Source organism: Primulina tabacum, chromosome 15 (assembly GCF_025594145.1).
Source record: "Primulina tabacum isolate GXHZ01 chromosome 15, ASM2559414v2, whole genome shotgun sequence".
NCBI classification, from domain to species: domain Eukaryota; kingdom Viridiplantae; phylum Streptophyta; class Magnoliopsida; order Lamiales; family Gesneriaceae; genus Primulina; species Primulina tabacum.
In genome coordinates this window covers 19474870-19493133 of record NC_134564.1, presented here as the reverse complement: position 1 = coordinate 19493133, position 18264 = coordinate 19474870, and the positions used below count along the sequence as shown (strand labels likewise).

The following is an 18264-nucleotide window of genomic DNA, read 5'->3' as shown; positions in this document are numbered from 1 at the left end:
AGTGCTTCTAATTGTGCAGTGACAGCAGAAAAACAGTTACCTAATGTACTCCTGCATTCCTTCGCTGAGTGTTCCTCTCAGATTGAGGGTGATAGCTGCTAGCAGCCATCTCCTCCAGTAACTCGTATCCTTCCTCGGCCGTTTTCCTCAACAGATTCCCACAAGCAGCAGCATCTATCATAGTACAATTAGGAGTAAGCAAGCCATAGTAAAAGGTTTGAACGACTAATCCAAGTGGAAGTTCGTGATGAGGACATCTTCTTAATAAATCTTTGAAGCGCTCCCATGCTTCATATAAAGACTCCTGATCGAATTGAGCAAATGTGGTGATGTCTGCCCGCAGCTTCATGGTCTTAGATGGAGGAAAGTATTTAATCAAAAACTCTTTCGCCATGTCCTCCCATGTGGTGATCGAACCTACGGGCAAACAATTCAACCATGCTTTAGCTTTATGACGTAGGGAGAAAGAAAATAAACGCAACCTAACAGCATCATCAGAAACTCCATTAAATTTAAAAGTGTCACAAATTTCCAGAAAATCTGCGATGTGCGTGTTTGGGTCATCTATAGAAGATCCTCCAAACTGGACTGTGTTCTGAATCATCTGAATTATAGCTGGTTTGATTTCGAAGTGGTTTGCCCGCACAATAGGCCTCACAATGCTGGGGCGTGCTCCATCCAAAGAAGGTTGGGCATACTCCAGCATTGGTATGCGGCGTGGCATCATGGTGTTCCTCCTCATGATCGTTCTCGTGCCTCTCCATCAGTTCTTTCAGTCTCTGCTTACTGTCTTCTCCGGCGGAAAGTTCTTTCAATTTAAGGGTCAAACTGCTCAAGCTCCACGTCAAGTGACTTTGGCATGCACTGGACGAGATATCTGTAACAGAATATGAAGTGTTAACTTAATAAAATGAAACAATGCTAAAGAAAATAACTAAAAATAAAATTGTGAATTAACAGTCCCCGGCAACGGCGCCAAAAACTTAATCGATCAAAACTTGCACTGTGGAATCCTTTATAAAAATATGATTTTGTATGCTCAAAATTAATCGCAAGTGCACGATGTCAAGTAATAGTATAATGTACGTGAGTACGAGTATCGTTCCCTTGGAGACTGTGTTTGACAATTATTATTTTCAGTTATTACCTCTTTAGCAACGAAAATTGGTTGATTGATTATTACTACTATGATCAAATAAACATGCAAATAAAAAGATTCAATATTTAAATAATGAAATATGATATTAAAATTGGTTGATTAAAATTCAATGAGAAATGAATTTGTTGGGAATTTCGGTTCATCTACCCCTCGTGAATTAATTAATTCGTTCGATAATGACTGTATGCTTCCGACAAGATTTCTATTCAATTGAACACACTCTCTCGAGCTATGCCAAACTAATTCTACTCAATGAAGTAATTAAATGTCTTTAATTATTTATCAAGAGCGAATTGCATGTCGATCTATGAAATCACCTAGTTTTCGACCCTTAGGACTATAACTATCGGCGTGTATCCAATTTCATATATCTATGTAAATTGTAGATCCACGGATTATACTACTCGTTCCTATCACAAGTTATTCTCTCGAACTCACTCGCAATATAAAATTGTTATCAAAGTTAGCTACGCTTTAACAACACGATAAAACAATAGTATAATCAAGAATAAATCAGAAATCGATATGTAAATTAATTATATCAAAGTTTGGGGTAGGATCCCCTTAAATCCCAACAAATATTAAAGGTTTAGCTACTCGAATTCATATTTAAACTAAACAAAATAATGTTTAAAAGATGAAAACTAAATTAGAAATACTAGAATTGACGAAAAACACGAAGAACAATGCCCGGAAAATTGTCGAATCTGTAATCCAAGCGCGAATTCCTCTCCAAGCTTCGTGGCGACTCTCCAATAAAGTCTGAATAATCCAAAAAAACGTCCAAGGATCCCCACCATATTGCCCATATCCAGAACTAAGGAAATGAATCGTCCAAAATTTTTTCAAAAATTACAGGCGCGCCCGAGCGGACATAAGGTTCCGCCCGGACGGATTTCTTTCGCAAATTTTCTTTTTCACATTTCCTTTGATGCGCCCGGGCGGATAGCTTTCGAATTTCTTCGCTTTTATTTTCAGTTTCTTTCACTAATCACCTGCATTTTCACCAATTAACCACATGAGCAACAAGAAAACATAAATTATGCTAAAAACAACACAAAATGCATGCAATCTAAATGATAAATGCAACACAATGCGATATAATAAGATAAGAAAAACAAGTAAAATCCCCCTATATCAATTTTGAAATCATCTCTTCTTTGAGTTTTCTCTCATCCTATTAGTTCTATAATATTTTTGAGGTTTTTGTTCTCGTGTATTAAAAGAGTGTGTGTTATCTTTGGAAACACAGTGAGTGAGATGTACACCATAAAATATTATAGTGGAATTCTTTTCATCTTGCCCGTGGTTTTTACCATAATAATTTTTAGAGGTTTTCCACGTAAATCTCGGTGTCCAGTTTATTTTTTACTTTCGGGTTTTATTATCTCAAATTCCATACGTGAGACCAACAAAATATGTGTATCAGTTTAGAGTTGTAATACTAAGAGTTTCGACTTAAACAAGTCGTAGTCGAAGTGGGTTTATACAAGAGTTGTATAAATCAAAAAATCATGCATAAGTGGAAGAAGGAATGACATAAGGAATATTTAAATCTCCGAACATCCACAAAAATCTTTATGTTCTTTACTTTACTTTGTATTTTCTTTCTGTTCGTTTTTTGTTTAAACTCGCATATTAAATATATACTTTATAATGAAGTCTAGACATGCCGTTTTCCGCATTAAAAATTATTTTTAAGTGGTCCAGTTAAACCTAATCATTCAAAGAAATGTTTTAACGGATAACAATGTTAAAACCAGCTCAAGTTTTGAGAAAAAATTTAAATGAGTTTATTTACCTCTCCTCTAAACTATATATATATATATATATATATTAAAATTTATTTTCAGTGTGATCTAAACTCATGAAGACCTTATTCAAGCGGAATCGAAATTAAGCCAATCCAACCGCTCCTAGAGATGAGAATTAAACTACCAACATGAGTCACATGTTCTTTAATTATACTATAAATTTGAGGAAATATAAATTATTAGGTAGATTTTGATATTTATTTTGGGAAAAATAAATTAAATGAAAGGAAATATTAATAGGTAATGTGTATTTTGATATTTATTTTGGGGAAAAAGGTTTAAATAAAATATTTTATTCGGCTATCAAACTTGAAATATGAAATGGTAACCAGCCACTAATTCTACATGAAAGCCATTATAGAACGTGAAAAAGAGCACCGAGCAATCAATTGAAGTCAGATTGCCATAACAATACCAAAAAGCACAATCTTGTGATTACCTTTTGTGTTACACTCACTCACTACAAACCTTAAATGGAATGAATCAAGAAAAGCAATTATTATTAATTAGTATGCTAAACGTGTGAGTTTCAATAAAACCCATCAATTAATTTCAATTAAATTATAAAAACGTGAGAGAATTTTTCATGTAGAGAAATTGATAAGACTGGAAAATTGATGGCACAATTAAGCAAAAGAATTCCAAGAGATATATTAAGCTGAATACACAAAATAAAAGCATTTAAATGGAATAAATGGTCATGAATGGATGACCTTTCAGCTCACCTTTGGAAGCCTATAAATAGGGACCTTAAGCTAGACAAAAGCCACACAATGCTACATCAAACACTTGATAATTTTTCAAACTTCACTAGCTGCGAAGGGAAAAAAATCATAACATTTTCGAGTAAAAGTGGTGCCATAATATTGAGTCTAAGTTCTGTCCAAACATTGTTCAAACTCAAGCGAAGTTTCAACCGTTTTCAAGTAAATCTTTTCACACGATTTTTTATTCAAGAACCACTAGGCAAGTGAACCTTTTGTTTTAGCTCGAGATATATGTTTTAAAATCGACCAACATATATGTGTTATATGTGTTTAAAATATGATTTCTGAAATCTGTATTTTCGAAGCACTGTAAATTTTTAAACTAATGGTAGAAGTATATATTCTAAACATTTCTAATTCCTAGCGTCATCCTTGGGAGGAGAGAACATAAAGAGAAGTGATATCAGCTAGCCATAAAATTAATAATTTGTTCAGTGCATAATTATGATATGTTTATTCTTGAATAATAAGAATCTTTTTGTATATATCAGCTATTATTGTTTTTGTTGAAAAAATGATTTTAAAGACTAAGAGGAATTTCTCTTCTTACTGAGTGATGACCATATCACTCATCTACTCACCATCTCTCGGATAAGAATGAAGATCAATTAGGTGATTAAGAACAAACCCAGATGGTAAGGAAAGAGAAGACCACTGTTAATGTTTAAGTTTCATTTTTGTTATTAGTTTATTTCAAGTTATATGCTTCTGCACTATAGTTAATGTTTTACATTCTACTCACGTGAAACATTCTGTGATTATTTCACAGTTGTAAAGAAAATGTTTTCTATTTATGAATAAAAAGAATGTTTGGAAATTTTGTACTTCTGAGACTTGTTGCTTTACAATTATGCGATTGTGAGACATTGTAAGTGTCATTGTAACGTCCCAAAAATTTGAAGGTCCACGTAAGTCACACGCATGCAAGTTACCAAATTTTTTATGTATTTTAATTAATTTATTTTTTATGCATTAAATTCATGATTTTAACATAAATATGTGGTTTTAATTCTTGGTTTGTTATAGTTTCATACATTAGGGTTTTAAAGTTGCATTTCGCGCTCGAACGAGTAACGGAGACCGAGGATTTTCAGGAAAAATATTTTTATTGAATGATTAATTTTGATTAATTAATATGAAGTGTTTTTAAGAGCATTTTCGAGAATTGGGCCTTGGTGGGTATTTTTACTCGTCAAGTCATATTTTTAATCGGTACGCAAAATTTAGCGAATCAAAAGACTTTTTGAGGGTTCAGGGTAATATTTTCAAAAACTTACCATAACGAAATATTTTTTGGGAGCGTGTTTGGCTTGATGGGCCTATTTTTATTTCTTAATGGGCTCAAAACCTTTTTATTTTATGGAGGCCCATTAGTGCACTTTTAATCCACCTAAACAATAATTAAAATAAACCTAAGCACTCCCTAACCCTAGCTCACTCTCACCAGCCTGACACCCCCTCCTTCATCAGCCATATTGACGTGAGAAAAATCAAGCAACCACCATTCCTCCATTTTTCTTTCAAGAAAATTCCTCCGACGTTTCCCCGACGCTTGTTTCTCCAACGTTCTTGCGTAAAATACGTCAAGACATGCCACATACTTTTATTTCCGCATCATATATGTTGTATACATGTTGTTATGTGTTTATTTATATGTGAAATTCTCGATCCAGCATTATACATGGAGATTGTTCGGTTTTGTTTCAAGTTTATGCATTTCTTTTTACCCACTCACGTTTTTGGTGATTTGTTGCAAAAGGGCTGCTGTATTGTGATGCTGAAGGTCTGTTACGATCGAGAAAGAAGGGGTTTTGAAGCTGGATATGAGGCCTTGTCGAGTTGGGAGGGGGTTGAGTGTGTCCCTTGAAGTATTAGCTCGTTGTGAGGAGATCGACGGATTTGCTTGAACCAGCGGTGCAAGGGCTGATCCAAGCCATGGATCAGACCCAGGTGTGTCTGAGCCATGGCCTAGGAAGGCTTGAGCATTGCTGGAACAAGTCTCGTAGCTCAACGGGCGTGGGGTAGTGAGATCGATCGCGGTGTGCACTTGTGGGTGAACCTCGAGCGGGCGAGTTGTGCTTCTTGCATGGGAGTGTAGCCGTGGTTTCATTGGGTCCACAGGAGTCCTAGGGTGGTCTAGGGAGGGCTGAGTCGTGGCTGATCCCATCGGGTATGGGCTAGGATGCAAAATGGGAAATAGTGTACTAGGGTTGGTATAAATAGGAAGGTGCAAAATTCCAGCGGCAGGATGACCCAATATTCGAAAGTTTAGGGATCTGGTTTTGAGGATTTTAGGGACCTTTTAGATGTTTTTAAGGGGTGGTAAAAAGTTGGGAAAAATTTTGATAAGTTTCGGGATGATTCGGGTTAAAACCGGGACCCCGGTTCAAGTTTTAAAACGAATCGTTTAAATCTTCAATTGGGCTCGAGTTTACGTCTAAGAAATACTCTTAAATATGTTTTGGGATTTTTTAAGGAGTTTGGTAAACTTCGGGTCGAAATTTAGAGGTCAAGGGTAAAACGGTCATTTTTGTTTTCCAAGGGCAAAATGTTAATTTTGCACCTGCGGTGAATTTTTGGTCCTGGCAGCGCCCCGTGCACAAATTTATCATGTTTTTAAATATTTATGCATCATGAATATGATTTTTATGAAATTATGAAAATTACGTTGGATGCTTGATTTTAAAAAAAAATTACGTATATGCATGATTTTGATAAGTGATGAAAATGATGATATTTTTGAAGGATGAGAGTTTGTTATGACTGACGTTATATGTATATGATGATATGATTGGAGATATCGTGAGTGAAAAGGCCCAGAGAGAAGCCTGTTTAAAGGAGAAGGTCCCAGAGGGAGCCCGACGATCGTATTTCCATTTACATGCTATGATGATATGATAGGTCAATGCTCAGTTGACAGGTGAGAGTGTCGCTGATGTCCCCGTCATCCGGTACTGTGGTTATACGTAGATGGATCCATCGAATAGAGCTGATACGACAGAGTTAATACGAAAGTCACAACTAATGAACTGAATTTAATTAAAAAGAAAATGTATACGTATATGATGACATGATGAGACATGTTTTGACACGTTATGAGTTTATACGACACGTTTATGTTCATGCTTTTAAGTTCATGGAATATATGTTCATTAAGGTATTTTCACTGCTGTGTGCTATGTATATGTACTTGTTATTTCTAGTACAGACGTGTTGAGTCTTTAGACTCACTAGGCATGTGTAGTACAGGTGAGCTTGTTATTAAGGGGACTGGAGGTGCCGAACTCTGAGTAGACAGACCTGGTGGGGTGACATGACCCGAGGACCGCATGTATTCCGCATTTTGATTTATGAGATTTGAGAGGATATGAACATTTTTATACGATGGTTTAGATACGGCGATGATTTTAGAATTTTTACTCGTTTATATTTACGTATGTTTTTGGATGAGTTTTGGCCATTTTAAACTGCACTATTTTTACTATCAAATATTTACGATTATTTTTAAATGTTATATTTTTCAGTAGAGCGCATGTGTGCCAAACATTTAAATGTTATTTCGAAAATGTGAGTTTTTTTTTTTTAAAATATTTCTGCACTTTTAAATTAGTAGACATTTCAGTCATAAGTCTTGGTCTCGGGGTATGATATTTAAGTGGTATCAGAGCCACCATGTTCATAATCCGGTTGGAAGAATTTTCGACAACTTAGCGCCATTTTTTGTAAAAAACGCTGATCAAGAACCCTAGTGCTGCCAGAAGGCACCTCTGCGCAAAAAATTCGAGGAACGGGTGCCTCAGCACAGGGAATTCGAGGCATTGATGCCTCGCTGCCACTTACCATGCACCTCAGCGGCTATGTAGCACTCCTATTTTTGAAAATTTTGTAGAACCCATAACTTTGTGTAGGAAATTCGGAATTCGATTTATTAAAATGTTCCGATAAACTTATGACGTAGGCTATCAATCTTTATAAAAATCTCCATTTTTTTTACTTTCGCAAATTTCTCGAAAATCCTGTTCGGCCCTTGTATTGATCATAAATAATTGAAACTTCTTGATTGATTCTACTTTCAATCAATTTAACTTATCTAATCATTTTGAGCTTTCTATACCATTTTTTGACCACGGACTCTAACGAAGATTTACAATCTGTTTTTTTATCTACTGATTTGTGCGCTTTCATATCCCGATCTTGGGCTCCCTCTGGGGCCTTGTCCCATCTTGGGTTCCCACTGTGGCCTTTTCTCTCACGGACTTTTCACGTGCGCCATTACTCATAGGACTCTCCACACCAGGTTGGTGGAGTGATACCTCCCCAAATATCGAACCCATGACCTCCTGGCATAAGTACATAGTTCAAAGAGACTTGGTACCAGTTGAATGATTTGTAATGTCCGAAAAACCAAACCTACGTAAATCACACGCATGCAAATTATTTAAATTGCTTAATTGTTTTATTTAGTTGATTTTAAATGCTTACATGATATTTATTAAATGATTAAATGTATAATTGCATGATTAAATGATTATATGACATGATTACATGAAATTGAAGGATTTTATCCGAATATTCGATAATAGACAAGGAGAAAAAAGACCGGGGGCGATCCAAGACAAGAATATTTATTTTTGCATTAATATTTTCAAGGCTTCCTAATATGATTAAAAATGATTTAATTTTCGTAAAAATGTTAGAGTTCAAATTATTTTACGAGTCGAGCTCGATTTTTCCCGAGAAGCCGGTTTTGGGCAAATGAGGAGTTTTTAAAATATCAAAAAAATTATTTTTGGGAAACTAATTTTATAAAATTTTAATTTTTAATTAAATAAAAGTTATTAGGTCCAATTTAATTAATTTAAGAAGGCCTCATTGCTCCAAAGCTTGCAAGCCCAAAACTCAAGCCCATTAGCATGCAATTTAAAATCTATAAATTGAAAGCTAGGCTTCCTTTGTCATTAGTCAGCCTACTTTTTACACACTTTTCACACACAAAATTTTGAAAAAAACAAGAGGAAGAAAAGCTAGGATTTTTCGTCGTCCGGTCGTCCAACTTCGCACCCTCGCCATCGATCATTTATTCGAGCGTTTTAAACGCAAAGACACGTTTCTAAACCTTCTTTTTGCAACATTCAAATCATATTATGTGTTTTTAATCATTTTTACATGAAAATATGAAATCCTCCTTTTATTTCTTTTTATGGCATAACATGAACAAAATTTGAGTTTTTGTGTTTCTAAATTCATGATTATGATGCACAAAGGGGTTGCCATGGTAGGGATATGGGAAGGGACATTCTTCCACATGTTTAAGGGTCCATAGATGCATCTTTAATGGCTGGAAAAGATAGGGCAATAATATGAATGAAATTAGAGTTTTATGGGATTAGGGTTTTTGAACTTGGGTTCTAGGAGGGCGCGGCTGTTTGCTGCTGTAAGGTCACGTCCAGTGGTCCTAATAGGGTCTATTCATGGTCCTAGATTGCTTGAGGGAAGGTTGGTGCAAGGAGGAAGGGCTGTAGTGTGAAGGTTGGTCGTGTGAGTCCAAGGTTGCACGGGTTTGGGGGCTCTAGTGTGCAAGGGCTGTAGGGCTGGTCCAGTAGCTAGTCCAAGGTTTGGTCAAGGTTCTACGATGGTCGTTTAGGGGCTGGACATGATGGTTAGGGCCTAGGCTTGAAGGAACTCAAGGTTGTGCCAACTTAGGGTTTTCGAACCAAGGGCAAGAATTTTCCAGCAGGTATCTATGCTTGTTCTAGGGTTGTAATTGATGATTAAGGGACATTTTTATACATTTGAGATTCAAATGTTAAATCATTATGATTTTTGAAAATGTTAGTATTTTAATTAGTATTTTCGAGTTTAAGATTTTTTTTTTTAAAAAAGTCGAGGTCGTTTCAAGTTTACTTAATATATTTATTGATTGATTTCATGTTTGACCACCTTTATTTTATATATCTCTACCTATATTTTGAAATAACTTAGAAACGTTCATGCATGTAAGAAATGGACGAAATACCTAATCGTAACAATCACAATCCCCGATATGCTAATCGCAATAACAATATCAACAACGAAGAGAATGCACGTCACCTCCTCCTCCTCCACCTCCATTTAACCTAAATCAAGCGGATCTAATGGCTATAGCTACCATTTATGGTACAACTTCTTAACCAACTAAAAGAGAACAAACCTAATGCTAGAATATACACTTTAACACAAGATGAAGTTGGCAACCCAAACAAAGTGCTAGTTGGTACCATTCTAAATCAAAACAATGTCCCTTTATGTGCTATTTGGTTTTGGTGCTACACATCTGTTTATAAATTCGATTTTTACTAGAAATTGTCGGTTTTGCCTAATAACTTAGAAAAACCTTATAGAATGACACCAGCATAACTCGATTAAGAGTTCTAGTCTTTTTAGGCGATATTCTTGTATACTCCCTAAGCAATGGAAGCCGCGAAAGAACCTTCGGATTACTATCAAGATCTCAAAGAAGAAAGTTCTTTATGCTTCCATTAGGACTAATATAATGTATTAGGATTAGTGAAGCTCAATTTCATGTAAGGTATACAAAATCAACTCCCGCTAACCGTTCTGAAATCCTCATGAATTATATTTTCAATTCATATGAAAATATTCTAACTTTATTTTTTATATTGATTCTGCACCAAAAAATTTTAAACTACCAATTAATGCCTAGTTGAATCTGTCAAATAATATTGTACCTATTCAAGTCAACCCAAGTTTTGAGGACAAATATTCCAATAAGAAGGGAGGGATGCGAATACCTGAAACTTGATGGCACAATTAAGCACAAGAATTCAAAAGAAACATATTCAATTGAATACACATGCACTTGTAATAACTTTCGTATGAGAAAAATAATGACATTTAAATAGAATAAATGGTCATGAATGGATGAGTTTTCAGCTCACCTTTGGACTCCTATAAATAGGGGCCTTCAGCTAGACAAAGCCACACAATACAACATTAAATACATCATAATATTTCGAGCTTCACCAGCAGCAAAATTTTCTAGTAAAAGTGCTGGCACAATACCGAGTTGAAGTTCTGTTCAAGCATTTTTCGAACTCACGCAATGTTCTAACCATTTTTGAGTCAATTCTTTTACACGTTTTTCTTATTCAAGAATAACCAGGTAAGTGGGATTTTGTTTTACATCAATATATATATATATTATGTATTATATGTGTTTAAAATATGATTTCTGAAATATGTATTTCATAAGCACCAGAACTTTGTGAACTAATGATAGAAGTATAAACTGTGAACATTCCCGATTCTTGAACTCACCTTTATAGGATCGAACATATAGGGGACTGATATAAGTTAGCCATGAAATTCATAATTTGTCTATTGCATAATTCTGATACATGTTTATTCCGAAAAAAATAATTTTTTTTATATATGCTATTATTGTTTTTGTTGAAGAAATGATTTTAAAGGCTGGGCGAAATTATCATGCTTACTGAGAGACGACCATATCACTTGCTCATTCGCTCCATCTCAGATAGGAATGAAAATCAGTTAGAGGATGAAGAACAAACTCGGTTGTGGGGAAGGCAAGGAAAGAGAAGATCCTAGCCAATGTTTATGTTTCACTTTTGTTATCAGTTTATTTCAAGTTGTATGTTGTTGTACCATAGTTAATTTTTTACATTCCGTTGCTGTGGAACATTATGTGATTATTTCGTAGTTGTAAAGACAATGTTTTTTATTTATGAATAAGTAGATTGGTTTAAAAATTTTGTGTTTATGAGGCTTATTGTTTTACAATTATGTGACAACGTCGGTGTAATACGCCCCAGTCTCGGGATGTGATATAAATTATCTATTTTTGTCAAGTAAAATTTTAATTATTCAAAATTAGGTCTTAGGAAAATAATGATTTAAATTTTTTTTTTTTTTTGCTTTTATTACTTAACTTTTACCCTTCAATGTACATTGGGTGAACTTCTGTGCTAACGTAACATTCTGCAAACCATGTTAGCAGGGTAAACTACATTGTGCAAGCCATGTGTGACAAGCTTGTCCTGAAAAGTTTTAATAGGATGAATCGAACTCCTAGCTATTATCCAAGCGTTCACCTACTTCATCAACTCGAACATCTTACATGTGACAAAATCCCCTAAAAAAACTTTTAGTACATTTTCGTCGAACAACTGCTGCCTTCCTATGATACAAAGGCAAGAGACCTGCAGTAATTTAGGCTACACCTACGGACAAAACATTACCTGAACCACCAAAAAACGAACGCCAAGGATCCTGTGAAAGGTCAAAGCTCATGGTGACAGCTACCACCATGCAAAAGGTCAAAGCCCGTGTTCGGGTAGTCTTTGGATTTGGTCTAGCACTTGACACGATCGGCCGTGTTTGCACTGAGTTAATGGTTTCACTACAAATCGTAATCTTCGTTCGTGCAGAGAGAGCATCTAAATTTTTTGTTAGATAGTAAATATATATATGTAGATAAATGGTGTTATTTACCGATGTAAATAGGCAATATACCGATCAATCAACGCTGGGTACATCTGGATTCCACCGAAATTGTGAAGCTTTTATTTTTCTTTGAGCCACGTTGTTCCATTTCTTCTATTCATCTTTTTTCAATTTATTTTTCTTTGAATTCCCATTTTGCGTTCTAAGGTGGCCAAGTGGACCGATTTCCAAGACACTTCCATTTAGATATACGTGGAAATCAAAGTTTTAAAGGGGCTCAACAGTGTGGGCCCGAGAATATTTCTTAGTTCGGGCCCATCATGTGGTGGCTTCAAAAGTTCCCCGCTTCCATGAACCAAAATAAAAGTCATGACATGTACGTGAATATCATGTATATAATCTCGGTTTTTCAGAATAATTATCTTTACTAAAAGATGGATAATACACAAAGTAACGGTTGCTGCATGATATATCAAAATTATTTCTAAAACACTCCTCTCTATTATATCTTTATAAAGAAATTAAATATAACAAAACAATTAAATATAATATTTGATGAAAATATTTTTAATTACCTAGATATACTAGACATAAAAAAAAATAGCAAAAACTTGTGTGAAACGGTCTCACGGGTCGTATTTTGTGAGACAAATATCTTATATGGATCATCCAATAAAAATTATTATTTTTTATTGTGAATATCGGTAGGGTTGACTCGTCTCACAGATAAAGATTCATGAGACCGTCTCACAAGAGACATACTCTAAAAATATATCACATTAGAAATTGTGATATTAAAGATATTAAAATGTGTTATATATATAATTATGATATGTTGTTCATCAGTCGTTTTCACCTCTATTACCACCGCTAAAGTGACAATTATATAATAGATGTATAATTTAATATATATAATTTTGGTATATTTTATCGCATCTAAATGTATATACCTCTCGTCCAAACTATCCCTATTCATTTAAAAAGTGATTTTTGAATGATTCGTGCGACCATGAAAGAAAGCCAAGTGGGTAAATGGTAGTGTCCAATTGTTTATACTGTATATGTTGCTTTTCCCACCAAATAGATGCGTTGAAAAATTAAAGAACACACTTTGATCAACCACGAGTCGGCTAGTGATTGTATATGATCTATATTTATAGATATGTATTATTTTAAATCCCTAATTATATTTGCATTTCAAATAAACTAGCTACCAATGACGAGGTCAAACTGAAATGCCAAAAATTTATAGTCAACAGACTAAATGGACAGACACTATATTTGGTAGATATTTAATGCTTGACAAAATACACCTGCAAAAGTATCCTCAAAAGGCAGACTACATGCTACACACATTCATTATTAGGAATTTAACTTCGGAAACTAAGTATTTAAGGATGTCAGATCAAGAGCATACTTTGAGCATTTATGCACGTACATTAAAAGTCCTCAAGCAAGTGAAACGCTTATAACCTTTAAGATTTGCATACTTACATTGTTGGAGATTTAATGAATCCCTGTGATTTAACCAAACATCACACTATGTCGGGAATTAATGACAAATTACTAGAAAATATAAATAACAGTGAATGTAAGACCAAATTTTTTGGATTTTTGAGCATATAATTATTTATTTAAATATAGACATATATAAGAATTTATTTTCGAGTTATGATATTATTGTAAAAATTATAAATTCGAAAACATTAAATAATATATGATATTTGAAATTACAAGTCAATAAATATAGGAAATTCAAAATTCAGTACAAGACATGTATTAATTTCGAAAATTAAGGCTGAAATATCAATCAAATTGGACGAAAACATTACATGCAATACAGTTTTTACTCAACAAGGAAGCGTATTGAAATTTATGGAAGGAGCATATCGAAATTATAGAAGAAATATCAACCGAATTATGGTAAGATTTTAATCTTACCTCTATAAATACATTGACAGTTTAGAAATAATTTATTAGTGACACAATGGATTCTAAATGCATCTCTTATTTTCGAAGCACTATATTATGATATGTTAAGGAGTTTCATTTTTGGGCTTAAAATTGTGAATTTTATGTATAACCCATTAAAATTATATTACGACAATGTAGTTGTAATATTTGTGACTAAAACGACATTCGAATTAAGTATTTCGACATAAAAGTTGTAACGTCTACTGATTTAAAAGCGGAAACAAATTTTTTTTAAAGATCATATTTTCGAAATAATGTTTGAACTGTTTAGCATGCATGCGCTCTACATAAAAATATAACATTTAAAAATTATCTTAAATACTTGACAGTAAAAATAGTGCAGTTTAAAATAAACCAAACTCATCCAAAATTTTAGCAAACATAAACGAATAAAAATCTTAAAATCATCAACATATAAAAATGTTCATCTCCTCTCAAATCTCATAAATCATAATGCGGAAAACATGCGGTCCTCGGGTCGTGTCACCGCACCAGGTCTGCCTACTCAAATTTCGGCACCTCGAGTCCCCCCATCACCAAGCTCACTTGCATCACACACGCTCAGTGAGTCTAAAAACTCAACACACTTGTACCAAGAATAACAAGTACATATACATAACACACAGCAGTGAAAAATACCATAATCAACTTATATTTCGTGAACTTAAAGCATGAACATAAACATGTCGTATAAAATCGTAACGTGTCAAAGCATGTCTCATCATGTCATCATATACGTATACATTTTATTTTAATTGAATTCAGTTCATTAGTTGTGACCTTCGTATCAGCTCTATCGTATCAGATCTATTTTATGGATCCATCTACGTATAACCACGATACCGGGCGACGGGGACATCAGCGACAGCATTACCCGTCCATTGAGCCTTGGCCTCAGCTCATCATATCTCATGTCATCGTATACATATACACCGTCAGTCACAACCAATTCACATCCTTCAAAAACATCATCATATTCACCACTTAATAAAAACATGCATATTCGTAACTTTTTCCTTAAAACCAAGCATGCACCGTATTTATAATAATTTAATAAAAATCATAAACGTGATGCGTAAATATTTAAAACATGATAAAATGTGCTCAAGGTGCTGCCAAGACCAAAATCTCGCCCCGGGGTGCAAAATGACCGTTTTGCCCTTTGAAACCTAAAATTACCGTTTTACCCCTGGAACTCTAAATTTTGACCCGAAGCTTACCAAATTCCTTAAAACATCCCTAAACATATTTTTAATCATTCCTGCACTTAAACTAGAGCCCTTTCAAAATTTAATCGATTCATTTTAAAACTTTGATCGGGGTCCCGATTTTAACCAGAATCGACCCGAAACTTAACCAAACGTTCCCAACCTTTTTACCACACCTTATAAACACTTAAAAGGCCCTAAAACATCAAGACTAAGCCCCTAAAAATTTTGGAATGGACCTAAAAGTTGATGGACGTCAAATATTCGCCAAACTCGATCCCTAGTGCGGCCTCCTACGAATAATTGATGCTAGCTTAGAACCGATGAATCCAGCTACAGAACCACCCCTCTTGGATCACCCTAGGACCCCTCTAACCCATCAAACCCACGGCTACACCCCCATGAAAGCTGCAGCTCGTCCCCGAACAAAACTCCCGAGACAAACCAACCCGCGATCTCTTCTCCCCTCTCAAGATCGATCGGCTTCAAAGGTGGATCCAGCAGCGTTCGAACCCTCATTAACCATGACTCAGACCCTGCATGATCTGGTCTAGGCCTTGGATCGATCCTCGCATCGTCGATCCCTCCCTTTCCATGCGATCTCCTCAATATCGAGCCATCTTAGGGACAACGCCTCTCGATCTCCACCCTAAAACGTCTAGCCTCCCACACTACCTTCTTAACTCCTTCAAACCATCATGTAACACCCCTTAGTGACCAGAGATCGGCAGCCCCTCGCACAGGACCAGAAAACCGTGAGTAACAATATAAGAAAAATTCAATAATCTTATGCAAACCGAAAAATCCTTCGTGTCCTATGCTAGATCGAAATTTTCTCATTCAAATGCATACACACAGCAGTATAAGGCGTGAATGATGCAAAAAAAGGTTACATGGCATGCCTTGGTGAGTTTTTACGCGAGAAGATTGAAGAGTGAGTGCCGGGGAAGCGCTGGGTGAATTTTATAGTGCAAGCAAATGAAATGGCCGAAGCTTTGTAGCTATGGGAGGTGTTGAAACCGAGGGGATATTCTGAATGGAGGGGGTGTCGGCTGGTGGGGAAAAATATTTAGGTTTAGGGTTAATTAGGTGTAATATAAATAATTAATAATTAAGGCCCTAACTTCAAATTAAAAGGAATTAAAAGAGTTTTGAGTACAATAAGCTCAAAATAGGCTCATCAAGTCCAAACACACACCCGAAAAATTTAACGTTTTGGTTAGTTTTTGAAAATATTACACGAATCCTCAAAAAGTCCCACGTTTCAATAAATTTTGCGTACCGCTGAAAATAATATGCTCTGACGGGTAAAAATATTCAACAAAGCCCATTTCTTAAAAAATACATTTAAAACGTCTTATATTAATTAATAAAAATTAATCATGTAATAAAATAATTTTCCTGATAATTCCCCTGTCTCCGTTCCTCGTTCGAGCGCGAAATGCAACTTTAAAATCTTTAATGCTTGAACCTCAAAAATTTCATGAAATAAATCTTATCATGTAATAATTATGCATAAAATGCATAAAAATAATTAAACACATAATTTAAAAAAATCCTAGATTGCATGCATTCGGGTTACGAGAATTAAATTCCTGGACCATACAACTCTCCCCTCCTTAAAATAAAATTTTGTCCTCGAAATTAGAATGTACCGAATAACTCCGAGTAGCGACTCCACATCTCGGTCTCGGTCTCGGTCTTGGTCTCCCAAGTAGCCTCCTCCTTGGAATGATTCAGCCACTTGACATTGACCATCTGGATCACCTTGTTACGGAGCCTCTTCTCCTGCCTATCCAATATCCGAGTGGGTTTCTCCGCGAATGATAGGTGTGGTGTCAGCTGAAGTGGCTCATAATTAAGTACATGCGAATGATTCGACATGTACTTCTGCAACATGGAGGCGTGAAACACATTATGAACTCCCGCCAGATTCGGCGGTAATGCAACTCTCTCTAGGATCTCAAATGGTCTGATGAATCTAGGGCTGAGCTTTCCCTTTTTCCCGAACCTCATCACACCCTTCATCGGTGCGACCTTCACGAAAATATGATCCCATACTGCAAACTCAAGATCTCGCCGCCTCTGATCAGCATAACTCTTCTGACGGCTCTGAGAAGCCTTCTTCCTGTCCCGAATCCTGGCCACTAAATCTGCTATCTGTTTGACAATATCCGGACCCAACCCTACCTCGTCCCAATAAATTGGCGACCTATACTTCTTCCCGTACAGTGTCTCGTATAGAGACATACCTATCGATGCCTTAAAACTGTTGTTGTATGTAAACTCCACAAGAGGTAACTTCGGCTCCCAACTGCCCTGGAAGTCGATCATGCATGCTCGGAGTAGGTCCTCCAAAAACTGAATCACCCTCTCAGACTGACCGTCTGTCTAAGGGTGAAAAGCAGTACTAAACAGTATCTTCGTACCCATCATCTGATGGAGACTCCTCCAGAATGTAGATGTGAACCTCGGATCCCTGTCTGACACGATGGACACTGAAATCCCGTGCAGTCTGACTATATCTATGATGTACAGCTCTGCGTACTAAGTCATGGTGAAAGTGTTCCTGATCGGTAAGAAATGAGCTGATTTAGTGAGCTGATCAACAATCACCCAAATGGCATTGAATCCTCCAGTAGTCCTCGGAAGCCTTGTCACAAAATCCATAGTAATGTTCTCCCATTTCCACTCGGGAATAAGGAGTGGTCTCAGCTTCCCTGCAGGTCTCTGATATTCTGCCTTGACCTGCTGACAAGTCAAACACTCGAATACGAATAGCAGAATATTTTGCTTCATGCCCGGCCGCCAATACAGAGTCTGTAAATCTTTATACATCTTCGTACTCCCTGGATGGATGGACTACGGTACGCTGTGGG

At 35.7% G+C, this 18264-nt stretch overlaps 1 non-coding gene across 1 annotated transcript; it reads left to right on the top strand.

Moving 5' to 3' along the window:
* Nucleotides 1-239: 239 nt before the first annotated feature.
* Nucleotides 240-345, top strand: LOC142528137 (small nucleolar RNA R71). The gene has a single exon (XR_012815620.1). It is a non-coding gene; the product is annotated as a small nucleolar RNA R71 (small nucleolar RNA).
* Nucleotides 346-18264: the final 17919 nt, after the last annotated feature.